This window comes from Mustela nigripes, chromosome 5 (genome assembly GCF_022355385.1).
Source record: "Mustela nigripes isolate SB6536 chromosome 5, MUSNIG.SB6536, whole genome shotgun sequence".
In the NCBI taxonomy this organism is placed as follows: Eukaryota; Metazoa; Chordata; class Mammalia; order Carnivora; family Mustelidae; genus Mustela; species Mustela nigripes.
This window is the reverse complement of record NC_081561.1, coordinates 37,315,783-37,343,779: the sequence shown is the minus strand read 5'-3', so window position 1 is coordinate 37,343,779 and position 27,997 is coordinate 37,315,783. Positions and strand designations below refer to the sequence as shown.

General features: G+C 38.6%; 1 long non-coding RNA gene and 1 pseudogene across 1 annotated transcript in view; one reads left to right on the top strand and one right to left on the bottom strand.

The window, feature by feature from the left end:
• Positions 1-24,498, top strand: part of LOC132018485 (coiled-coil domain-containing protein 112-like) — a 43,113-nt pseudogene extending 18,615 nt beyond the window's left edge.
• Positions 1-25,313, bottom strand: part of LOC132017221 (uncharacterized) — a 115,466-nt gene extending 90,153 nt beyond the window's left edge. The window contains exon 1 of the long non-coding RNA XR_009404202.1: positions 25,131-25,313. This is a non-coding gene — a long non-coding RNA (uncharacterized LOC132017221). The remainder of the gene's footprint in view (positions 1-25,130) is intronic.
• Positions 25,314-27,997: the final 2,684 nt, after the last annotated feature.

The following is a 27,997-nucleotide window of genomic DNA, read 5'->3' as shown; positions in this document are numbered from 1 at the left end:
AAACAAGTGGGACTTATAACAAACTAAAAAGCTTCTGCACAGCAAAGGAAATCATAAGCAAAATGAAAAGGCAACCTACTAAATGAGAGAAAATATGGCAAGTCATACATATGAGAAAGCATTAATATCAAAATATATAAACAACTCATGCAACTGAATAGTGATAAAAGAATCCAATTTAAAATGAGATAATAATTTGAATAGACCTTTTTTCCAAAAACAAAACAAAACAAACAAACATGCAAATAGCCAATAGGCACATGAACAAATGTTCAACATCATTAATCATCAGGGAAATGCAAATCAAAAACACAATGAGATATTTCTTCACATTTGTTAGATGGCTAGTATCAAGTGTTGGTATGGAGAAAGGGAACCCTTGTCTACTGCTGATAGGAATATAAATTGGTACAACCACTGTGAAAAATTAAAAATAAAATTACCATATGATGCAACAATTCCACTTGTAGTTATTATCTGAAGGAAACAAGAACACTAATTTGAGCAGGTATGTGTACTCCTATGTTCAATGCAGCATTATTTATAATAGCCTAGATATCAGAACAACCTAAATGTCCACTGGTAAATTAATGGATAAACAAGATGTAGTGTATATATGTAATGGAATACTATTCAGGCACATAAAAGAATGGAATCTTTATATTTGTGACATCATAAATGGACCTGAAGGCATCAATGCTAAGTGAAGTAAGTCAGACAAAAAGACAAACACAATATGGTATCACTTATATGTGGAGTTTAAAAACAAACCAAGCAAAAAATAAACAAAGAAAAACCAAGCTCATAGTTACAGAGAACAGATTGGTTGTTGCTGGGCCCAGGGGTTACAATGGGTAAAAGGGATCAACTTGTACAAAATTATAGGTATAAAATAAGTAAGTCATGAGGATATAATGCACAGAATAATGACTACTTAGTAACACTGTATTGCATAATTGGAAGTTGCTAAGACAGAAAAATCTTAAAAGTGTTCATTACAAAACAAAAAATAAAAAAATTATAACTATATATGATAGATGATGTTAATAAGATTTACTGTGGTTATTTACTGTGAATACAATATATAAAAATACTGAATCATTATGTTGTACACCTGAAACTAATAGGATGCTATATGCCAAGTACACCTTGAAAGGAAGAGAGTACAGGAGGGAGTTAAGATGGTAGAGTAGGAGGGGGAACCCAGTGCTTGCCTCATCCCCCAAACATAGCTAGATAAATATCAAATCATTCTGGACACCCAAGAAATTGATGTGAAGACTGAGAGACCAAACTGCCCAACTAGAGGGAGAGAAGAAGCCATATTGTGAAGGGTAGGACATGTGGAGATGTGATTTGAGGGAGAAAAGTAACATGGGTCCTGCGGACGGGATAGTGCCCTGATCACAGAGGAGAGAGAGAGAGACAGAGGTGGGGGGAGTGAACGAGAGCATAGTACATGGGGACTGCACAAGAAAACCACTTACTCTAAACCACTGACTGGGAAAATTAAAGGAGCTGATTATAATAAATTTTTACAACTAGCAGAGTTCAAATACTGAAGTTTTAAAAGTCCACACTGTCGCTGGTGTGGAGCCTGGTGGGCACAGCGGTGCTCCTATGGAGGAGGGCAGAGGCACAGGAGCAGATGGAGCAATCTGAGGATCTCCTGGGAGGAACTGGAGAAAACTGTCCCCCTTCTTTGAGCATATCTGGGAGAAGTGGCACTGACTCTTAGGGGACAAAAGAGCTAGCATGTGTCACTGCACTGCCCAGTTCCTTAGAGTAAGGGCAGACACACCTGCTGAGGGCAGTTAAACTGGATGCCTGCTTTTTTGCTGTGCTTTACTCTAAACTCCAACCTATTACACATTGGTGTGACTGCCCTTCTGGGACAAACCAGAAGGGTTTGTCACAGCCACAGTGCAGCAAAGCCTCCCTGATATCAGCACAAATACCCCTGCACACACCAAGTCTACTGACTACAGAGTGCAATAAAGCTTCAGCTCTACCAGAAATAGCATCAGTCCTCTTTTAACAAGCAGATCAGAGCACACCTAGTTAAAATTTGCCACACACTGAACAAAGTCCCAACACTCCCTAGTACAGGCAAGGACAAACTCTATAGAGGACTGACCTGAGGGGAAGAGCAGCCAAAGACACAGCAGCAGAGTGATCTAGACAAAATGCCAATACAGAGAAATTCATCCCAAAAAAGAAAAGTTCATGACCAGGGATCAAATTGAAACTGATGTATGTAATATGCCTGAACCGGACTTTAAAACAACAATCATAAAGATACAAGCTGGGCTTGAGAAAAGCATAGAAGACACCAGGGAGTCCCTTGCCACAGTGATAAAAGACCTAAAAATCTAGTCAGGCCAAAATAAAAAATGCTATAATTGACCAGGAAAACTGACTGGATGTAATGACCAGAGGATGGATGAACAAGAGGAATGAGTCAGTGATAGAGAAGATAAAATTATGGAAAATGATGAGGTTGAAAAGAAGAGGGAGAGAAAAATAATGGATCACAAGTTAGTCGTAGACTTAGGGAACTCAATGACTCCATAAAGTATAGTACATTTCTATTATAGGAGTCCCAGTACAAGAGAGGTAAAAAGGGACAGAAGGTTTATTTGAACAAATTAAAGCTGAAAATTTCCCTAATCTGGGGAAGAAAACAGACATCCAAATCCAAAGGTACAGAGAACTCCCATCAAAATCAACAAAAGTAGGCAAACACCAAGACATATTATAGTAAGTTTTGCAAAATACAAAGATAAGAGGAAAAGAATCCTAAAAGCAGCAAGGGAAAAGAAATCCCTAACTTACAAGAGAAGACAAATAAGGTCAGCAGCAGAGCTATCTACAGAAACCTCACAGGTGAGAAAAGAGTAGCAGCATATACTCAGTGTGCTGAATGGGAAAAATCTGCAACCAAAAATACCTTATATAGCAAGCCTGTCATTTAGAATAGGAGAGATAAACAGTTTCCCAACTGAAAATGAAAGGAGTCCATGACAACTAAACCAATCCTTAATGAATACTAAAGAGGACTCTTTGAGTGTGGGCGGGGGGGGGGGGGGGGAGAATGACCCAAATCAATGAGACTAGAAAGGAACAGAGAAAATCTCCAGAAGCAAGTGGAGGTAAACAGGTAACAAAATAGCACTATATTCATAGTTATCAATAATCATTCTGAATGGAAATGTACTAAATGCTCCAATCAAAAGCCATAGGATATCAGAATGATTAAAAAACAAAATGCATCAATGTGCTGCCTACAAGAGACACATTTTAGACCTAAAGACACCTGCAGATTAAAAGCGAGAGGATAGAGAACCATTTATCATGCTAATAATAATGTCAAGATGTCAAGAGAATGCCAGAGTAGCCATACTTATATCAGAAAAACTAGAGTTTAAACCAAAGACTGTAACAAGAGGTGAAGTAGGGCATTATAATTAAGGAGTCCATCAATCAACTAGATCTAACAATTGGAAATATTTATGTCCCTAACTTGGGACCACCCAAATATATAAATCAATTAATAATACACATAAAGAAACTCATGGATAATAATACAATAATAATAGGAAACTTTAACACCCCACTTACAACAATGGACAGATCATCAAAGCAGAAAATCAACAAAAAAACAATGGCTTTGAAGACACACTGGACCAGGTGGACTTAACAAATATATTCAGAACATTTCATCCGAAAGCAGCAGAATCCACATTCTTTTTGAGTACACATGGAACATTCTCCAGAATAGATCACATACTGTGTCACAAATCAACAAATACAAAAACTTGAGATCATACCTTGCATATTTTCACATTTTCACAACACTATGAAGCTTGAAGTCAACCACAAGAAAAATTTGGAAAAAAATCAAATACATGGGACTCAAGAACATTATACTAAAGAACGAGTGGGTGAACTAGGAAATTAAAAAAGAAATAAAGAAAATTATGTGGAAACAAATGAAAATGAAAACATGACAGTCTAAAACTTTCAGAATGCAGCAAAGGCTGTCATAAGCAATAAAGGTCTAATTCAAGAAGCAAGAAAAATCTCAAATACACAATCTAACCTAAAGGAGCAGGAAAAGGAACAACAAATGTACTCTAAAGTCAGCAGTCAAACTGTCCCAAAACAAACAAAAAAACCCCAAATAATACAGATTAGAGCAGAAAGAAATAATACAGAAATAATAACAACAACAACAAAAACCCCAGCAGAACAGATCAATGAAAATGGGAGCTGGTTCTTTAAAAGAATTTAAAAAATTTATAAACCCTTAGTCAGGCTTATCAAAAAGAAAAGAGAAAGGACCCAAATAAATAAAATAATGAACATAGGGCCCCTGGGGCTCAGTCAGTTAAGTGTCTGACTCTTAAATTTGGCTCAAGTCATGATCTCAGGGTCATGAGATTGAGCCCCATGGTGGGCTCTGTGCTGGGTATGGAAACTGCTTAAGTTTTTCTCCCTCTCCCTCTGCCCCTCCTCCCTTGTGCACGTGCGCTCTCTCCCACTCTCTCTTGCTCACTGAAAAAAAAAAAAAGATAGATAGATAGAATCATGAATAAGAGAGGAGAGATCACAACCAACACCACAGAAATACAAACAATTATAAGAGAATATTATGAAAATTTATATGCCAACAAATTGGGCAATCTGGAAGAAAAAGAGAAATTCCTAGAAACATATAAACTATCAAAACTGAATAGGAAGAAATAGAAAATTTGAAAAGACCCATACCCAGCAAAGAAATTGGATCAGTAATCAAAAATCTCCCAACAAACTAAAGTCCTGGGCCAGATGGCTTTTCAGGGGAATTCTACCCAACATTTAAAGAAGAATTAATACCTATTCTTCTCAAACTGTTCCAAAACAAAAAAACAAAACAGAAATGGAAGGGAAATTCTAAACTCATTCTATGAGTTTGCATTATCTTGATTCCAAAGCTAGATCAAGAGCCCACTAAAGATTGAGAATTATAGGTCAATATCCCAGAAGAATACGGATGCAAAAATTCTCAACAAGATGTGAGAAAACTGAATCCAACAGTGCATTAAAAGAATTATTCAGGATGACCAGGTAAGATTTATATCCTAGGCTGCAAAGGTGGTTCAATATTCACAAATCAATCAATATGATACACCAGATTAATAAAAGAAAGGATAAGAACCATATGATTCTCTCAATAGATGCAGAAAAAGCATTTGACAAAATATAGCAGTCTTCTTGATACAAACCCTCAACAGAGTAGGGATAGAGGGAACATACTTCAACATCATAAAGGCCACCTATGAAAGATCCACAATTAATCCTCAATGGGGAAAAATTAAGAGATTTCCTCTTGGGTTAGGAACAAAATAGGGATATCCACTCTCACCATTACTGTTTAACATAGTACTGGAAGTCCTAGCCTCAGCAATCAGACAAAAAAGAAAACGACAGTCATCCAAACTGGCAAGGAAGAAGTCAAAATTTCACTATTTGCAGATGACATAATACTCCACCAAAAACTGCTAGAACTGATACATGAATTCAGTAGAGTTGGATACAAAATCAACATACAGAAATCTGTTGCAAGTCTATACACCAATCATGAAGCAGCAGAGAGACAAACCAAGGAACCCATCCCATTTTCAATTAAACCAAAACCAAAAAATACATAGGAGTAAGCCTAACTAAAAAGATAAAAGATCTATAGTCTGAAAACTCTAAAATGCTGATGGAAGAAGTTGATGATGACATAAAGAAATGGAAAGACATTCCATGCTCAATTGAAATATTGTTAAAATATCTATACTACCCAAAGCGATCTACACATTTAATGCAATCCCTATCAAAATACTACCAGCATTTTTCACAGAGCTAGAATAAACAATCCTAAATGTGTAGGAAACCACAAATGACCCTGAATAGCCAAAACAATCTTGAAAAACAAAGGCAAACCTGGAGACATCACAATTCCGGACTTCAAGCTATATTACAAAGCTGTAGTCATCAAGACAGTATGGTACTGACACAAAAACAGACACATAGATCAATGCAACAGAACAGAACATCCATAAATGGACCCATAATTATATGATCAACTAATCTTTGACAAAGCAGGAAAGAATATCTAATAGAAAAATGCAGTATGTCTTTTCAACAAATGGTGTTGGGATAACTGGAGAACAACATGTAGAAGAATGAAACTGGACCACTTTCTTATGTCATACACAAAAATAAATTCAAAATGGAAGAAAGACCTAAATGTGAGACAGGAAACCATCAAAATCCTTGAGGAGAACATAGGCAGCAACCTCTTTAACCTCTGCAATAGCAACTTCTTATTAGACATAGCTCCTGAGACAAGGGAAACAAAAGCAAAAATGAACTATTGGGACTTTAACAAGATCAAACTCCTGCAAAGCAAAGGAAACAATTGATAAAACTAAAAGGCAACTTCAGAATGGGAGAAGATATTTGCATATGACATATCCAGTAAAGGGTTAGTATCCAAAATATATAAAGTATGTTAAAACTCAACACCCAAAAAAGAAATAATCCAATTTTAAAAATGGGCAGAAGACATGAACTGACATTTCTGCAAAGAAGACATGCAGATGGCTAACAGACACATGAAAAGATGTTCATCATCACTTATTACCAGGGAAATACAGATCAAAACTACAATGAGATCACCTCACATTGTCATAATGGCTAAGATTAACAACACAGGAAACAACAGATATTGGCAAGTATGTGGAGAAAGGGGAATCTTCTTACACTACTGGTGAGAATACAAATTGGAGGAGCCACCCTGAAGAATGGTATGGAGACTCCTCAAAAAGTTAAAAACAGACCTAGTATTTGCACAAAGGATACAGAAATGCTGATTTCAAAGGACACATTGACCCTGATGTTCATAGCAACATTATTGATAATAGTCAAATTATGGAAGAGCCCAAGTGTCCACTGACTAATGAATGGATAAAAAGGATGTGATATATGGGGCACCTGGGTGGCTCAGTGTGTTAAAGCCTCTGCCTTCGGCTCAAGTCATGATCCCAGGGTCCTGGAATCGAGCCCCACATTGGGCTCTCTACTTGGTGGGGAGCCTGCTTCCCTTCCTCTCTCCGCCTGCCTCTCTGTCTACTTGTGATCACTGTCAAATAAATAAATAAAGTCTTAAAAAAAAAAAAAAAGAAGATCTGACGTATAGGTGCATGTGTGTGTGTGTATATACATATATATGTACGAATAGTATCCAACCATCAAAAAGAATGAAATCTTGCCATTTGCGACAATGTGGATGGAGGTAGAGAATCATGTCCAGTGAAATAAGTCGGTCAGAGAAAGACAAATACTGTATGATTTCAAACATATGTGGAAACTAAGAAACAAAACAGATGAACACAGGTAGAAAAAAAAGAGATGGAGGCAAATCATAACAGAGACTCTTAACAGTAGAGAACAAACTGAAGGTTGCTGAAGGGGATGGCCACAGGGATGGTTTAAACGGATGATGGGTGTTAAGGAGGGAATTGTGGTGAGCACTAGGTATTATACATTAGTGATGAATCACTAAATTCCACTCCTGAGACTAATATTACACTTTATTTTAACTAATTATAACTTAAATAAAAACTTAAAACATTAGAACAAAAGGAAATGGAGTAATATCTGACTCATATGAATAAAACTGCTAAAATTAAGAAAAAAAGAAAAAGAGTAGATACAGTACAGACCTTGAAACCATATCAATAGTCTTTGCACTCTTAAAAATAGCTAAAGTATTAATTTATTTCTAAAAATATCTGTAGTTATCTAGTATTTTTATCCTCCTCTCAAACCCAAGCATCTAAATATACATCAATTATAGGCTAAGTATCTATTTCCCCACATCTTGTTTTTTGTTGCCAAGTTATCTGTGTATAATATTCTTTTTTTTTAAAGATTTTATTTATTTATTTGACCAACAGAGATCACAAGCAGGCAGAGAAAGAGAGGAGGAAGCAGGCTCCCTGCTGAGCAGAGAGCCCAATGTGGGGCTCGATCCCAGGACCCCGGGACCATGACCTGAGCCGAAGGCAGAGGCCTTAACCCACTGAGCCACCCAGGCGCCCCTCTGTGTATAATATTCTAAATTGAAAGTTCCCCTTGTTATGCTGAATATATTTCTCTGTTGTTTAATGGCATCTATTGTTGCTGTGAGAAATCTGCTTGGTTTAATTACTATTTCTATTGGTAATCTGTCTTTTCTCCTGGTAGTTGGTAAGAGTGTCCCTTAATTCTTGATTTTTTTTTTCCTAGCTTAACTATGATGGGTCTAGGCGTGAATATGTTTTCAAAGATCCTGCTTGGTTCTTAAACATCACCTTCTATTTGAGGATGCATGTCTCTATTCAATTTTCAAAATTTCACAATACTTTTCAAACATTACTTTTTGTGATTCTATTTCCTTTTGGAAGTCTCACTTTTCGGGCACCTGGGTGGCTCAGTGGGTTAAGCCGCTGCCTTCAGCTCAGGTCATGATCTCGGGGTCCTGGGATCGAGTCCCGCATCAGGCTCTCTGCTCAGCAGGAGCCTGCTTCCTCCTCTCTCTCTGCCTGCCTCTCTGCCTACTCGTGATATCTCTCTGTCAAATAAATAAATAAAATCTTAAAAAAAAAAAAAAAGAAGTCTCACTTTTCTTTTAGTCTATCATATGTATTTCTTAACATTTGGGTGACCATATAGCTTATTGTCTAAATTAGGACATATTTGAGATTTGAGAGTTAAATGGAATGTCATTAATAATTATATCAGGACAACAGATATAAATTTGAACTCTACCAAGCACACTGGGGTGTATGATTGATCTATTTAACATTTTTATAGATTTTATTCCCTATGTTGTGATCTGCATGAATCTTCAGTAATATTTTCTAATTTATTATTTTCTCTTTTATTGTCTCTGTTCCAAAGCTTATCAAATCTTTTGAATTTTTATTTCAATCCATACTTTTAATTTCCAATATGTCTAGTATTTCTGCTTTTTAACTTATTCAATTTGTTTCATTTCTGTTTTTCATTGTTTTTATATAATTTTTATATAATTTATATATTTTTCTCTTTAATCCTTAAGCACTCAAAGCATATTTATACTAAATTTTTTGCTAGATAGTTTCATAAATTTTTACCTAGAATGAAATTTTGTATAACTGTTCATTTTTCTCTGGGTCACATTCACAACACTAGAATTCTCCATGAGTTTCGAAATTTTGTTTTTCGGCCTCATTTTGAATGAGATTCCTCCCACTTCTTTTTTTTTCTTCACACTTCCCTGTCTAGTGGTTTTGCAGTTTTAGTCTCACAACTTCCTGAACCCCAGCTCTAACCAGATACTGTGCAGAATTGCAGATCTGCCTATGGTCTCAGTAGGGCTAGGACATCAAGTTCTGGGCCAGGGGCAGGTGGCACATATCCTCAGGTGCATGGAGTGTTTAGTCCTCTTGCTTCTGAAGCAGTCTACAAAGTCATGGGTGGCTGCACATTTCCAACCACCTTTCCTCAGGAGAAGCCTCACCTTGCACCTGTTTTCAAACCTGGCTCCAGTCTTCTGATTTCTATGGAACACCTTCAGTGTTCCTTCCCTGAATTGCCAGCTGCCACTGTCTGCTTCAGGACTAGAACCCAGCAAGCCTGTGACCTCTGTTCTACCCAACTTCAGGTTTCTCTTCTATTTCTGGTATCTAGCAATGCTTAACAGGTTTTGAACTCAGACATGTGTTTTAGGTTTTTGCTTTTGTATCTTTATATACTTTGCTATGTGTTAGATCGAGGAGGTACATTAAAGCAGGAACTAACTGTTCTACTTTGACCAGAATACTTACAATTTTAAAATAAAGAAGTACACTGTATTATTTTAAACTAAAATGGGTGATTATAAAGTATCCAGATTTACCAAACTTGGAGGACATTTAGAGGTATATTTTGTGTAAGTCTCTGAAACATTTTTGTGTATATGCAATAGTGGTAGTGTTAATGGAATGAACAGAACCCTTTATCTATAGGATGGTTTAAAAGAACTTTTGCCAAACTGTAGTAATTTCTTTTCTAAATTACATCATACAGAAATCTTTTCTATTAGCTGAAGCATTTTCTTTCCTATTAGCTGAAGCATTTTACAAGTCACATTGTGACTTGGCTATTTTGAAATGAGACATATTTTACTCAGAAAAGACAAATATTGGGACGCCTGGGTGGCTCAGTTGGTTAAGCAGCTGCCTTCGACTCAGGTCATGATCCCAGCGTCCTGGGATCGAGTCCCGCATCGGGCTCCTTGCTCCGCGGGGAACCTGCTTCTCCCTCTGACTCTGCCTTCCACTCTATCTGCCTGTGCTCACTCTCGCTTGCTCTCTCTCTCTGACAAATAAATAAATAAATAAATCTTTAAAAAAAAAAAAAGAAAAGACAAATATTAAATTTTCCATGTAAAATAGTTATGGAATCTGCAGGAGAAAAAGAAAAATAAAGGAGGAAGGAAGAAAGAGCCCATTCACTCCAGTGTTTTGAATAGTACCTGGCCCTCAGTAAATATTTGTGGAAAAAATGAAAGGACAAGTATCTGAGTCTCACGGCATTGCTGGTTAGCACTGCAGAGTCCAGGGAGGAGGGTAGGGAACATGCTGTGGGTGGGGCAGGGAAAAGCGCAGCATGAGGGCTCACAGATACAAAGTCAGGGATCAGGTGAAAGTGAGAGGCGAAGTGAAGCATACAGTTAGCGTAATGGTCATAGCGTTTGTCGTTCTATAACCTGGTTGTAATAAAATGATCTTTTTTTTTTATTTTGACATTTTTATGTGGCTGTGAGTTTTCTCAGTCACATCAAAACCATTATGCCAACTCAGCCACATCTAAATGTCCTGCTTCCCATTTTGAGCCTATTTTACTGAGCTCTACTCTTCACTCAGAGGTGAGGAGAGAGGCCCCAGTGTGAGGTTATATATAGATACCCTCCATACTGTGGAGGGAACACATTTGGAGAAAAGAAGTACATGAGTCATCCCCCTGCTGCAGTCCCTGCATTGTGGAACATAAATAGAAGGTCCATTCAAGGATATATTGGAATCAATAGCAGTTTCCAGCAACATAACTCGACCAATCTTTGTCATCCAAGCCCCTAGAGGACAAACAAGGGAATAGGCTGGATCTTAAGGAATCAGCCAGGATGATTCTGGTTGAGTCACAGTGGCCTCTGCCTCAGCCCTGTTATCATCTTAGGCTCTGGGTACAATAGCAGCAGTGGAACTTAAATTTCTAAACTGCTATGTGGAAAGGAAGTAAGGACCGCTCTTTGGATCACTTATTCATTCCCAAGACCCACCCCCAAGAGCAGAACTCTTCAGTAACTACTGACTGAACTATTTTATCATTCAAAAGGAAACAAAGTAGAGTGTATGAGAACATTTTAATGTGCATGTCTCACTCAACAAAGTTGTGAGTCACTGTAAACTCAAGTTACAACACACTCGATAGCTCAACATAAATGTATTCCATAGGTAGACACTTGCTCTTAATTTGTTTTCTTAAAGATTTTATTTATTTATTTGACACAGAGAGAGATCATGAGTAGGCAGAGCAGCAGGCAGAGAGAGAGGGAGAAGCAGACTCCCTGCTGAGCAAAGAGCCCACCCAATGCAAGGCTTAATCCCAGGACCCTGAGATCATGACTTGAGAGGAAGGCAGACGCTTAATCCACTGAGCCATCCAGGTGCCTCTTGCTCTTAATTTACTAGCCAAAGACTAAATAGAACTTTTGTGCAATCTCCTGCATGGGCGGGGAAACCAGTTCCAGCAGGTTCAAATGACTCCTACTTAGACTGGTTTCTAGGAACTGGAAATCAGTATAATCACTCTGAGGAAGGTGGGCCAAGACTAAACCAATCTGAATTAAAGACCAGGCAAGAAAGACAGGGAGGGGAGTTATACCACAAATCCTCCTGTCTGTTGGCTTTATTGCTGTAGCATTAGCATTAAAAAGGGTCATAGTTGCTTCTTTAATTTCTGTGTCCTTGAAGAGGATTAGCCATGGGAAGGTTTATTCATCCTTGTGATTGATTATTTTAACTGGGAAGAAAAGCATTTATGTTTGTTTAGTGCCTTGAGCATGGGATTTTCCTCACATTAGCTCATTTTATCCCCACATTAATGGTTTGAGATACATTTTATCTTTTTACACATAAGGAAATTATACATGGGAGGTAAATAACTTGGCCAAGTCATCAGCTTTAAGTGGGAGAGTTAGTACTGAAACTCAGGAAAGCCGTATAATGAGTAAGAAGTGTAGTCACCTAAGTCTGTGTGGCCTTTGTTAAGCTGCTTAAACTTCCTGTGCCTCAGTTAACTTAGTTTTAAATCAGGAATAATAATCATACCTCCTCTCCTCGTATGGTTGTTATAAGTTAAGAATTTACAGCATAGTTTTGCACATAGCCATTTTCATTTATTATTGGTGGAAGTATAAATTGGTATTTCCTCTTTGGGAGGCAACTTTGTAATTGCTTAAATGGGAAGTCTAATACATTATCATTATTATTATTGTTAAAAATTTATAGTATAATTGAGAAATACATGGACATACTTAAATTTTTTAATTTTTAAATGTGTATCTTCTCTCTCCCAGCAGTTCTAATTTAGGAATTTATCCTTCAGATATGTTCACACACATGCATGAAACTATTTATACAAGGTGTCCATTCTGGCACCATTAGGAATAGTGAAGTCTAAGAAAGCAGAAACATCAGTTAGGAACAGATTAAATTAAGATATTAAGATATATCGAATGTACTATATGACCTCCAAGATACATTGCAAATTGAAAGAAAAGGTGGCATATTATTTGTACAATTCTGCCATTTGGATTTGAAACTTTATGTATAAATAAACAAATATCAATACTTATATGTACCTTAAGTATTTTTTCAGTTATATACAAGGAACTGTTTACCACTGTTAGCCTTTAGAGAAGGAGGCTAAAGAGATAATTTCTTATGCAAACAATTTTTTTAATACAAAGAAACCAATTTTTAAAAATACTACAATACTGCATTATTGAACTAAGGAAAATTGTTAGGTACTCATAGGTAGTTGGATTGAGATAATCCCCCAATCCTGGTAAGCAGGAACCTTTTAGTAAAATGTAGGATCTGTAAGAACCAGGCTGTCCATGCAGAGATCTAAAACATACCTCTGAGTGTCAAAGAAAGACAAATCTCACCACACTTTTGTCAGCTCAATTAAAATTTAAAAGAAGCATCTAGAACACATTTCTGTATTTCTTTCACATTTTATGACTCTCATCTCTAAATCCTACTTTTTCTTTAGCTTCATCTCTGTATCAGTCAGCTCAGGCTGCTGTAACAAAAATATCATGACTGGATAGCTTTAACAACAGGAATTTATTTCTCACAGCTCTGGAGGCTAGCAAGTCCCAGACTGAGTTGCTGGCTGACAGTTCCCTGAATTCCCTGGGAAGAGTCCTTTTTTTTTTTTCCTTACAGATGGCTGCCTTCTCACTATAGTTGCATGGGGAAAGGGTGGAGGAAGCAAGTTCTCTTAGGTCTCTTCTTTTATAATGGGCACTAATCCCCAAAAGGGGCCATACCCTCATGATGACATCATCTAAACCTGATTACCTACCAAGAGCCACATCTCCAAAGACCATCACATTTGAAGTTAGGGCTTTAAGATATGAATTGGGGGGGGGGGGCACAATTCAGTTGATAGCATTTTATTTGAGCCAAAAAAATTTTTTTTAAGATTTTATTCATTTATTTGACAGAGAGAGACAGTGAGAGAGGGAACACAAGTAGGGGGAGGAGGAGAGGAAAAAACAGGCTTCCCCCCGAGCAGGGAGCCTGGTGTGGGACACAATCCCAGGACCCTGGGATCATGACCTGAGCCGAAAGCAGACACTTAATGACTGAGCCACCCAGGTCCCCAATTTGAGCTAAAATATTAAGCTTAAGTTTTATAATAAGATATTAACTCTATAGCAGCTTGTTGTTCTTTAAGAGTCATGAAATTTCCTTTATTAGCCATATAGAATGTCTGTAATCCAGGTCAACTGCCGACAGCATCAGAATCTTAGAACACTCTGTTTAAATGGTGCATATTGAATGTCTGGCAGTGGGTAGTTAAGAAAGATGGTCTTGGGTTATACATCTATTCATTACTGTACATACTCCAAATTCTCATGTTTTTTTTCCCTTAAAAAGGCCTTCCCTAATACTAGATGGAAACAAAAGGGTATCCTCCACCTCTTTAACTCTTGATAGGTGCTAAGAAGAAAATTAACACTGCTATCACAATTTGTAACTATTGTATTTTTAGATCTCTTTTATTTACTTTCTGAATCCTCTACAAAAATGTAAGTTCCATGAAGGCAGGGACTATGACTATTTTGTTCACAAATGTGTCCCCAAACCCAGTACAAACACTTGCTAAATATGAACCATGTTCTTGGATCAAGTTAGATCATAAGGAGGCTTTACACGTCTGGACAATAACATCTTTATCATTGCTTTTATAGAACTGTCTCTTAGTTGTTGGCCATGGATTTTTACCTTAGGTTACTCTCAAAATTAACCAGGCAAATTTAATGCATATAGTAATTGTGAAACCAATACTGATGTTGTTATTGATATCTAAGTCCCTCTACTGTCACATAGGGCTAGGTCCCTCCCAGGAATATCTTATCCCCCAAATATTTGTAGGTAATTATTTTAAATTATAAATGAAAAAATACTGATTAAATATAATTAAGTTTCCATCTTCATTGCAGCTAGGAGAAAACTCCAGGTTTGATGCTCAAACATAGCTACTCTTAGAATTGACTCTTATTGTTGGCATATGCTTCCCCCTCCCACTTTTGGTTCTATTTAAGGAGTCTTATTGTAAATATCTTGCCTTCTTTTTAAAAAAAAAGATTTTATCTATTTATTTAAGAGAGTGAGTGAATGAGAGAACACACGAGCAGGGGGAGGAGCAGGAAGAGGGAGAAGCAGACTCCCCGCTGAGCAAGGAACCTGATAAGGGGCTCCATGCCAGGACCCTGGGATCACTGGCTGATCTGAAGGCAGACACTCAACCAACTGAGCCACCCAAACACCCTCCTCCTCTTTTTGAATAATTCATCTCAAATACTTTCTATATTAAGTAAAAAGTAAGTACATTAAATTGATAGCAATGAATTACATTGTTTTTGTGTTATTTTCCCATTTCACTGGGTCTTAACTGCAAAGATTTGAGTTCATGACATATTTTGGTTTTTGGCTTAATACTGGCAGCATCTGGCTTCTCTCTGTCCTTTCTCTCTTCCATTTTCTCCTGTTCCCTCCCACCAAAGACATCTTTCTTTCCTATAATACCACTGTTGCTGCCACCTCTTGTATCATGAACTGCCCCATAAGATCTGACAGTATACCATACACACTTGCTTCCTTGGGATGTGCCTAGCTTTGCTTCCTCTTCTTTGTCCTATGTATAGCTTGGCTATAAATATATTCTTGGCTTCATCTTCTCTACTTTACAATATCTCTAATGCTACTGTAACACAAACTATTACCCATATAAAATCCATGTCATTGTTTCTTCTTTAATCATCCCTGAAATCCATTTATTGGTAAAAATCCTTTTAAACCTTAGGAATAATACCATGAATCACTATCCAAATTTTCTCTACTTATAGATTATAATTATAGTGCCTTATTTAATATTAGTTGTATTGATAAATAACCCTGTATAAGTATAAATAAAGCATTAGAAGTAGTCCCTTAGACCTCTCTTGTCCCAACCAAAAATTGTAATATATATGAAATATATAGGACACATACACATACACATATACATTTTCCCCCAAAGTCCTTTTAGAATGATGAAACATAATCAATTTACCAAAAGACGAAATTAGGATGATGACAGGCAATTAGAAACTAGAAAAACATAGCATTAATTTGGCAACTGATAGGGTGCCTGGGTGGCTCAGTGGGTTAAGCCTCTGCCTTTGGCTCTGGTCATGATCTCAGGGTCCTGGGATAGAGCCCCACATCAGGCTCTCTGCTCAACTGGGAGCGTACTTCCCCCTCTCCCTGCCTGCCTCTCTGCTTACTTGTGAACTCTCTCTGTCAAATAAATAAATAAAACCTTTAAAAAGAAATTTGGCAACTGATGAACTACTTTTCTGTTGAGAAGATAAGAATCCGAGTCTGAAAGGAACTAAGTCTCAATCTTCGACATTAAGGTTCCTTAAACGTGCAGGTATTAAAAAGAATTGTAATTGAGCATAGTGTTCCAAATTTATTATTTAGTACATAACATAGCAGGTACTAAATTGAAGAATGAAACTAAAGAAAATATCATAGGAAAATAAAGTTGAATCTTGTAAAAATCAAAGACCCCGTTTTTCATATAAATTGTATAGTAGAAGTTGCTTAACTAGGAGTATGGAAGAAAATTGCAAAGTCTCTCTATTTTCGACGTGGTTGTATTCACTGCCTGGTAATAAATCAGTCAGGGAACCTTTTACATAAAGGGATGTCACTATAAATTAGCATTTACATTTTATCTTAAGTAGTATCACCATAAAATATTTAATCAAGACACTAAAGCTGTCAAAGTAGGTGGATAATTTGAGACCTGGTGTGTGAAAAAGATCTGATTCTTTCATGTTGGAATTTTTCTTTGTTATATAAATTTTGATCTGTGAGTTTACCAGAACTTGCCACAGTAATAACAATAGATAACTTATTTACTAATCATAACAGATGTTTGGCAATCAGAGAGCTATTTAAATACTTCGGTTAGTAACTAACCAGAATGGACTAAATTTAAAGAAAATAACACCAAAATGCTTTCTTATTTTGTTCTGAAACAAAGAAGATATTCTTTTTTTTTTAATATTTTATTTATTTGAGAGAGAGACAGTGAGAGAGAGTAAGAGTGAGGAGAAGGTCAGAGAGAAGCAGAACCCCCATGGAGCTGGGAGCTGATGCGGGACTCAATCCCGGGACTCCAGGATCATGACCTGAGCCAAAGGCAGTCGCTTAACCAACTGAGCCACCCAGGTGCCCACAAAGAAGATATTCTTACCATGCAGATGGTTTTTTCTATTCTTTCTTTTTTATTTAGGCTATCTTTCCACATATTTCTCAATTATTTCACAGATTTGAACAACAATGATAATAATGATAATGATAATTTGACTTTCCATACAAGATAAAAATTGATCTTTTCCACACTCTTATTTGGCAGGAGACTGGGAAATAGATAAACTGAAGCCTAGAAGGGTCCCTGTGTGTCCCTTTGTCCTGGCTTCTTAAACTTCAGAAGGCAGCAAGAGCCCATCTTTTGGCTGCTTGTCAGGGATTGCCATTTTGTTTGCCTCTTCCTAATAGACAATCCTTGCTTCCCTTTTCACTGGCTCTTTGACCCACAAGCTGCACCAGTTAACTACTCCCTGCCCCAGGATCTTCTTGACTTCTATGGCTGGTTTAGCTCTGCATTTCTGACTTTGATCTTTGACTTTACTCTTTGTAGTCTGCCTTACTGCAACCAAGGAGGTCATGCAAATCACTTCCTGCCACCTGCGCCAGTTTCTTAAGTCTATTTCTGCCAGGCCAGCTCTGACCTCCACCATGAGAGGAGGACCAGATATCCTGCCTGGAGCAACTAAGTCCGGATGCTAATCCAAATAAAAGCACTTTTAGAATATGCCATTCAAAATGTTGAAAATGAAAACTGTCACAAATTCTTAACTATTTTCAGTCATCATCAATGACTACATTGATCAAACAAATATTGTGATGGTAAATCTGTGAATTCCTCTTACTTTTTAAAGCCGAAGTAATAGGGGCACATGGGTGGCTCAGTGGGTTAAAGCCTCAGCCTTCAACTCAGGTCATGATCCCGGGGTCCTGGGATGGAGCCCTGCATCAGGCTCTCTGCTCAGCAGGGAGCCTGCTTCCTCCTCTCTCTCCCTCTCTCTGCCTGCCTCTCTGCCTACTTGTGATCTGTCAAATAAATAAATAAATAAATCTTTTAAAAAAAAAAAGAATTAAAAAAAAAAGCTGAAGTAATAAATTCCCCAGGTATAGACTTCAAACAACATCTGTTGACTTAATTAGAGAAGAAATGCTTCAAAGATGAATTCTTTTCCTGAACTTGGTTGTCTTTTCAACAGATGATACATCTGAAACAATAGGTAGGGAGCAGATGTGGGATGGTCTGAGTCCTAGCTTGCATTTGGCAAAACTCTGACTACAGAGTGAAACCATTAAAGGTGTTGTCAGTGAGATTGATGATGTTACGCATTTTGAAATTGTCCTTGACAAATTATATAAAATGCACGATTCTTCTACAAAGACACATCATGAATTGTATGTAGCAAAATGTAACACATAATACACCATTTTTCAGGGGCAAGAATTTTATTTGTTCACTGAGGCACCTTCAGATTGAGTTAAAACAGATTCTGAAATAACCCTGCTAGACTAGGTCACTGTAAATAGTTCAGAATCAAAAGGAAAAAGAAGCATGAACAAATGGAGAAGGGGCTGTTTAAATAACACATGACCCTCTCCTAGTATAGGACTCCCCCTTCTATATTGGAGTGGGCAAGGTGGGCCATACAGAAGCGAATCCCAAGAGTTGTGAGATCATGGATGATAAACCTGAATCCAGAGTGCCAATCCAAAGTTTTGATCTGAGCCTCTTAAGCAGGAGTGACTCGCCTTGTCCTACGAAGAAACCAGAGGCATATCTTCCTAGATGGATTGAGTCAAATTTCATCCCAATGATTGATAACTTAAAATATTATTTTGGATTAAAAGAGAAATATATAGGATATATAATTTTAAATTCCCATACACTTTTAAGATGAAGAATAAGAATTCAAAGAAATCTTGTACTTGCATTGATTGATCACCCCTCCAACTAATGGCATGTATTTACTTGCCTTTGACTTACATGCTGACAAAGAACAGAAAGATAGCAAAATATTGTATATCTAAGTATAGGGTCAGAATGGACAGATAAGGCACAGCCTTAGGAAGCTTGGAGCAACTCCAGAGACCAAAACTGAAATCCATGCAAGACTTAATAAATAAGCTAGTTCTCTTATTTCCTACCTGCCTCCTTTCCATGGACCAAAGCAGAAAGTCTTTGGTCTCAGGGATCAGAGAGACTTTTTAGGGCCATTAAATCCAATCTTCTTATTACATAAAAATTCCACAAGAGTCTTAAGAAGTAGTTTTCAAGTGTCTTCTGAAATACTCTGAAAGACAAAGAACTCATTACTATGTAAGGAAGCTCTTTCTACCTTCCAAGAATGTGCATTGTTTAGAAAGTACAGGGTTGTTATGAACACTAGTTTCTAAAGTCAGATGGTAAGAAGAAAAATTGGCCTTAGGAATCTATTTATCCTGGCTTCTCATTCAGAGCTTTTTTTCACAAAACTTTAGTAGAAATACTTGATTATGAATTGATCTAAAGGAAACTGACTTGGCAGCTGTAAGGGAAGTCCTAATTTAAACCAGAGGGACAAGAACAAATGACATCATAGGAAGTTATGAAACCTAACTCAGTAGAGAGACAGGCAGATTGCTGACCACAACCTAAGACAACTTATTCTTCAGTAAAAAAAGTCTTATGACCCACCAGTGGACTACTTCCCCCTTTTTCCCCTCATTTCCCCTCCTATATTCTAGAGTTTGCAGATGGCCCAGATACACACCATTACCTCAGAAGGGAAATGTTTTAACGCTATTATCCCATTTTTAAATCAACAAAATTAAAGAATCTACAATAAATCAAAATATCTATAAAAATATCTACAAAAAACCCTACAAAAACAAAAATCTCAGTGCTTCCATAATTACCTCTAATTCTAGAGAGTCACTTCCCCCCCCAAAAAATAGAACATTATTTTGAAGTGACAAAAACATTGCACTTATAATTAAGCAATGGATTCTTCTTTCTTATCAAAGGCAGAACTTCCGTAGAGATTTTATTTGTACTTTATACATAATATCCACCACTTTATGATATCATCATTCCCTTTTAATGCCATATTAGCTGAATATCTATACCAAGATAGGATATGTATGAAAGCCAAATAAATTTGGGGATTCACAGACTGACATTTAACTCGGGCTCGCCAGCCACAAAAGTAAAGGCTTATAGTGGAATGTGCCTGGTCTACTAATGTGCATAGAGTTCTCAGTCTAAAGTCTTATTAGAGAGACCACTGAGGAAAATCATCCTATTCATATAATAGCAGAAAATGTTCTAGTGATCCAAACCTTCTTAAAGCATGACTTGACAGCCTAAGATAAGGAGACATGTGAGAAATAATCTGAGCTATAAACTATTTTCAATTTATATATAATAAATTCAAGCACTGTAATAACCTTATGAAACAGATACTTTATTGATCCCATTTTATGGAAGAAGAAATGAAGGCACAGTCTCATTCACAGGCCTAGCCTCACACACAGGGAACAGTCTGCTCATTCTATAGCACCCCCTGCATGAATTCCTTGGGCCCACCTGGCTAGAATAGCTTCAGCAATTCTAAGCGAAAAAAAATTCAGAGTGGAATTCAACCTTCTCAGCTTCAAAACAAAAAGCAGGAAGCTACTTGAACTGAGAAGCCAAAGATCATGCCTAAAGCAGAAAACTTTCAAGATCAAATTATTAGCAGAAAAAGATAAACACAGTCTTTCCTACAACAAAAAAAAGCCAAGAAACAAAATACTTCATTACTGAGCATAGTGTAGTGGAAGAAATGGAAAATAAATTATTGGCAAGAAAGAGGAAGTACAAAAATCCAGCAACAATTGGCCAAAATACATAATGATGCAGAGACTCCAGCATTAGCTAAAGGAAGTTACACCTAATTTTATTTAAAGTCTCAGAGAAATGGAAGCAGTTGAAAATGCCATGAACACGTTTAAATAAGAGAAGTTGTTATATGAAGAGCTTGTTAAAAAAGAGAAAATAATTAATGAATTGAGTGCCATATCCAGAAAAACCAACACCTGGGCTTTGGGTCACTCAGAAACAGAATTTTCACAGCAACGTCAAGCAAATTTCCTATGGACAAAGCGTCATCACACGTTCTTCCAAGAGAACTATAGTTTCTGAAAAATTCTTTCAGCAAACAGAAAGATGACAAGTGCACTGGACTATGACAGTTACTAGAACTTTGTAACAGTAAGGAACAAACATAAAGAGAAGCCTACATTTATGGGAGAAATTCTAGAACACTACCCTGGAAGAACACAAGATAAAGTGCAACAACATGAAAAATGCTAGAAAAATTTCTGACTCTAGGAGAAAGGAAAAAAAAGAAGTCCATTAAGACTTGGAAAACCAAGGGGGCGCCTGGGTGGCTCAGTGGGTTAAAGCCTCTGCCTTGGGCTCAGGTCATGATCTTAGGATCCTGGGATGGAGCCCTGAATAGGGCTGCCTGCTCAATGAGAAGTCTGTTTCTCCCGCCCTCTCTGTCCCTCCCCCTGCTTGTGCTTTCTCTTTCTCTCTCTCTCTCTCTCTCTCTCTCTCAAATATATAAAATCTTAAAAAAAAAAAAATTGGAAAACCAGGCGCATATCTGGGTGGCTCATTTAAACACATGCTTTCGGCTCAGGTTATGATCCCAGAGTCCTGGGAATGAGCCCCACATTGGGCTCCCTGCTCAGCAGGAAGCCTGCTTCTCCCTCTCTCACTCTTCCTGCTTGCATTCCCTCTCTCACTGCTTCTCTCTCTGTGTCAAATAAATAAAATCTTAAAAAATAAAAAAGGAATTGGAAAACTAAAAACAACAAAAATTTGGGGATTTTCAAGTTAAAGACAGGATATACTTACGCTTTTTCATAATAAACAAGATGATGAAAGTAAAAAGAGGAACAAAGAAGAAAATTGCCAATTGAAGTTTGCAAAAATACCCAGAAAAGTATACAAGTATCAATGAAGTGTTTCTTATATTTTAAAAACTTAAAAGAAAGAGAAAAACGTAGCAGAAGGAGCATGGATGCTAATCTAAAGTAAAGTTACTATTAGAAAGTTATGCCCAGGAGAAATAAGCATAGGAAGAACTTTTGAGGCTTAAAAGGGCAAAGGCAAAACAGTTGTGATGAAATTTCCAAGTATTAAGAAAGAGATTTACATAACCTTGGATCAATAATTCTAGATAGGCAAAGGAAGAGAAGGCAGAAAACCAAAGAAGACCAAAAAATTAAGACTGAAAATGTTGCAGAACTAGGACTAGACCCTGGCTAAACAAACAAACAAACAAACAAACAAAAAAAACCCAGAGGCACTTGGAGACCTTGGAGGAATGGAGGTTTATTTCACACTGGTGGGCCCAGAAGAGAGTAATCTCTCTGGGTCTGAGCCCCAGACACAAAGGGGGTAGTTTATACACCTTTACTTCCTTATCTTTGCTACTCTTGCGGTTGTGACAGGTGAGGCTAGGGGAAAGCCTGAAAGGGGGCCAGGACTGGGATTCCCCTGCATTGGTCAGCCACCTCAGAACACAGATTTTCCTTATCAAAAACATGCTAGGAGAGATACCCCTAAGCTTTCCAAAATTATCAACATTTGGAAAGAATGGATCGAAGATATAGGTCCACATTCTGGGCCATTTCTGCATATTCCCCACTGGGCTCTTCCAATTTAGAGAGGAGGACAATAGAGAACATGAGATAATGAACTTGGTATACAGTTGATGAGAATGTTAACAAATTCAATTATTCTGAGAAATACTGTGACAAAACATCTTTAAATAACACTAACCTCATCAGTTAATTATTAATTGTATTATATGGGAGTTGATAGGTATGAGGTTGCATACTGACATTGCTGTGAATACTTTCTATTTATATTAAGGAAATATTTAGTTGATATGTTGGTCTATGGTGTAAAAGCTATTGAAATAAATTTACAGTACAAACATTTAATGCACAGCAAATTGAGAAGATTTTTTGTTTCTTTATGGAATAACAGAAGTAATTGGAAAAATTTCAAAGTGGTATTTTTTTAAACCAAAAATCTGTAACTTTTAGAACCTGGAGGTAAGTTGGCTTGAGTAAATGTAAAATTTTCTTTTAAGAGTTATAAGTTCATACTGCTAAGTTTAACAAACTGATAGCGTGATAATTGCTGCATTTTTTGTATGATAAGCATTTTGTATTTGTTTGAAGCAAAGGGGGAAGAAAAGGAAAGGAAAAGAAAATGAAAAAGAAAAGAAACTAAAACATCATGTTCCCAAAGGGCACGATATCGTTACACAGCTGGCATTCAGCCCCAGGCTATGTGGTCCTAGAGTCCATCCTCTTAACTACGCAGACCACCACAGGTAGCAGAAAATTTTAAATAGCTAATATTCTATCTAAATATCTAAGGGATACAGAGAAAGTGTTACAACCTTAAAACAAGAACAGGATCCTCTGAGGGAGGGATAAACAGAAACCCAGAAAGAGCTCCCAGGCATAGAAAATGTGAAGAAGGGGGCACCTGGGTGGCTCAGTGGGTTAAAGCCTCTGCCTTCCCCTCGGGTCATGATCTCGGGGTCCTGGGATCAAGTCCCACATTGGGCTCTCTGCTCGGCGGGGAGCCTGCTTCTCCCTCTCTACCTGCCTCTCTGTCTACTTGTGATCTCTGTCTGTCAAACAAACAAACAAACAAATAAAAATAAAAGAAAAGAAAATGTGAAGAAGTTGAGAGGTGCCTGGGTGGCTCAGTGGGTTAAAGCCTCTGCCTTCCCCTCGGGTCATGATCTCGGGGTCTTGGGATCAAGCCCACATTGGGGAGCCTGCTTCCCCCTCTTTCTCTCTGCCTGCTTCTCTACCTACTTGTGATCTCTGTCTGTCAAATAAATAAAATCTTTTTAAAAATGTGAGTAAGTTGAATAAAACAATAAAAGGACCAGAAAACACTTTCTCGGGGCCACCACAATAGTAGTTCCAGGGGATTCGGTTTATGGAAGCTCCCAGATGTGCAGTGACTGAACCTAGCAGTCGCTGGAGCGGTTCCCGGTTCCCATGGTTATGGGGTCAGGTTGCTGCTGCTGCTGCTGCTGCTGCTGCTGCTGCTGCTGCTGCTGCTACTGCTACAAAAGGGTTTGTGGTGACGGCTACGTGTGGTCCCTCGGGCCACCGAGGGACACAACCTAACAGCACCTTTGCCTGCTGCGCCTGCGGCATCTTTTTGCCTCCTACTCTGGGGACTCCTTGTCGTTGCTGAGGAACTTGTTGGCACCAGACACTACACAACGTGCAATTACGGAGGAGTTATCCCGTGGAATGATCCTTGACCGAAAGGAGCCGGGACCAGACAAATACTCTCTTGCCCCCGGAGGGACTGTGTGGAGAGGCGCAGCTTTCCCGACGCGACGCCGCAGGACCCAGCGCCCAGCTTTTCACGAAGCTGGGGTGGCCTCCTCCCTAACGCTCTTTCCTCTCCTGCTTCATACCCATTTTCTCTCTCTGCTGGTTCTCCGGCACTGCACTCCCCAGGAGTAAGGATTTTACCTCACGTGCTGTCTTCTAGAAGGTCCGGTCCATGGCGATCGTCTTGGAGAAGGGTCGAATCAGCCCTGAGGCGCTCCCGCCAGGACCACGCGTCCCAGAGGAAGCCTCTTCTCGCGGGATCTCGGCCGTTTTGAGGCAGGCCCGGGAGCCCTGGGATGAGAAACACCCGAGGACCCCGGTACGGGGCTTCTCTGTAAGGGACCTGGCTCAGGCTACCTGTCCTCCAAACCCCAGTGCTCAGGCAAGCCAGGCTCCTCTTGCCCCTTCAGAGTCACAGGGCAGCCAGCCTGGCCCCAGGGCCTAGCCAGGTGTGGGAATGGGCTCTGGCCCAAATGCTGTGCAGGAGCCAACCACTGAGGCCAGCTGCAGGGTGGGAACTGTGCATATGTGGACTGGAAATCTACAGACTTCGAGGAAGGCTCACCAAATGCCCAGAAAATGAATGAAAAAGACCATTTCTTAGACAAGTCAGCACGAGATGCTCAGCAACAAATAGACAAAAGTAGCAAATAAAAGATTATAAAAGTTTCAACTGAAAAAAATACCTACCATTTACAAAGGAACAGGAATCAGTCTGGCATGAGTACCGTTGGAGTCTAGAAAACAGAGGAGCGATGTCTTCAAAGATTATAATCGCCAAATTCCCGGCCAGGGTGAAAGTAAAACAAAAAATTTAGACATGCAAAGAATTAGATCATTTACCCCATTCACATCTTTTTAAAAGAAGTTACCCAAGACTATACTCCAGGAAAAGAGGCATATTCAAGGAAAAGGAAGACAGTCTGAGGAGAGAGTGATTTCCACGTGGAAGGGCAAAAAAGAGAAGTTCTAGGATCATAGGCAAGCAGACAACTAAAAGCAAAACCAGTCAGATTGGAACAGGAGAATGGAAGTCTAGGTAAAAAGGGGAGCTCCGTGGGTTAGTATGATGTAGAGTTTGAAAATGTGAAGGAGATGATCAAGGCAAATGCTATAAGAAATCAAGAAAGCAATTTGAAATTTCAGGCAAAATACACAAGATAGACATTACCTAAAAATGAAGGAAATTATAATGTTACATAATTTTAAGTAATTGGGTAGTATAAGAAAAGAATCCATTTGACTCTGATGCTTGGGGTTGACCAGCAGTGGCATAGAGTCATGAAATCAGGGAAGGAAGTGTAATTCTAGCCCACTATTTGGCAACATTATAACATCCTTCAGAGTGCACAATATTTACAGAGTACTAAAAATAGAATGCTGCTTGTTGGTTTCCATCCTTTAGCATGAGTCTATATATAAAGCAAGCATAGAAGGATACAATGTAATGATAAAGTCCAGGTGTAGTTGATACAAGATAGGAGGTGGAAGGAGAGGGAGGAAAGGAGTGTTCAGGTTCTTATCTTATGGAATGGGGAAATAAATACTGTTGAAGGTGGATGGAAAATTCAGCCACGCCGAATTATATTACTTCGGGATAGAGTACAATGAAAAGTGAAGAGAGATACCTAGGATAGAATCCCAAAGAATATCAAAAGTTAAAAAAAGAAAAAGCAGCAAGACGGTAAGCATGAACACCTGGAAGGCACAAAAATGGAAGCAGAAGAGCAAATGAAGAGGGTATTGGGACAAGAAAGTCTTTCAGCTGTAACAAATGTTGCTGAGGTCAAGCAAGATAAAGACTGGGTGTGTCCTTTGGATTCCCCAGAAATCTGAACAATGGGAACTCTGGCCACAGAACAGTGCCTTGCAAAGAAAGTGAGGCATAGTAGCAACAGATTTGGGTGATGCTGCAGTTTGGGAGTGAAGGAGAGGATGGGAAAGGGTAGCAGACAAACAATGACATTGGATCACAGGACCATTTTGGAGTTGTCAGGTATAGAGGGAGTTGGGCACGTTCCAATGCTGAAATGGTTGTGGATCGGGGAGGTTTAAATGGAAGGGTATGGGCAGGTGGACTCCAGAGACCAGAGAATGAGTTCACGGAAGAGGGCACTTCCTCCTCTGCAGGGGGAGGAAGGAGGTAGCAGATGATGTAATTACAGTTAGATGTGTAGCAGGCAGGAATTTGGGGAAGTTCCTGTCTGACAGCTTCTAATTCCTCTATGAAGGAAAATGCCTGCCTGTGTCTGCTGAAAGAGAACAAGCAAACAGATTAAGACTTGCTTTACTGTGTGATTTTTCTTCAGTATTCAGCAATCCAGGGTAGAGGCAAGGCAGGTGGAGAGCTGAGTCTATTCAAGATTGGGGTTTTGCCAAGTGGGTGCAAAAGGTGCGTAGGTATTTTCTGGGAGCATAAAGGGAAGAAGGCAGGGGCAGGCCAATTAGCAAAAGGCTAATTTATCAAAAGCTAATTTTGCATATAGCGAAAAGAACTCCAGTTATGTAACGAAATAAACTTTTTAAATGGAAAGCAGGAAACAAGAGGGTCATAAGTGGCACTTTGAGTAATGAGCCCAACAAAAATAATGTTGACACCGAGGATTTATTAACCTGACTTGTGCTAAAGGTAAGACCTTACTGCTCTCTTCTAAAGCTGGGCAATTGATAATTCCAGAATGTAGGGGTTCTCTCCTACTTAAGCTCAGTCTTTGCAGACTCTGGAGAAGTAGGCCCAGCTCACTTGAAGAAGCCTTGTGGTTAGGCACCAATTGGGGCAGAAAACATCTGATTATAAACATGTATAGAATGATTCCACTGTGATGGGAAAGATACATGAAAATGTGGACTATTCTAGAAAAGGCCTTGATATTACTGGAGGCAACCAACTGGGCCATCGTGCTTCCCTGGTCTCAGCTCTGCTCAGCTTTTCTGGAATGGCGTTTTGGCAGCTCAAGTCCTTTCATCAGGCATCGGTGAGACTTCACTGATGGTGCTGGCTCAGGAAGAGAGCTATGCCAGGTGATGATGAACTTTGGTCCAAAGACACTGTGGTATTGCAATGATTGCAAGAGCTGCTTTGGACTCCAGTCCTCTAAGAAGGTCTGGCCTACCAGTCAGGATTCTGTGGCAAGAAAACAAAAAGCTTCCCAGATTAGGGGATGTTGAGAGATATAGGGCATTTCTGAAGGAGATTGGGATGTGTGGTTGTGCTCATATATCCCATCAAATAGACCTGAACAAAGTCTATTATTTGAGACCAATTTCAGCCTGTTTGTTTGCTGCTGTGGGCCGCAGGCTCAGAAGCATCATTCAGCAGTATGCTGACACTCGCTTTTTATCCCAGAGGTGAGGCTGAGAGGAGCAGGAAAGTGGGGACTTATCCAAGTTCAAGGATCCTTGTTCCTTAGAGCTCCCAGTTTATTTCCTTTCTTCTTTCTCTTCTGAAACCTTACATTATCTGGGTCTCCTTTGAGATTTTTAATGTCTTTTTACTTTGAACTATAGTTACTTATTTAAATGTCATCTCCTCTTACACTTTTGGCCAGATTTTGCAA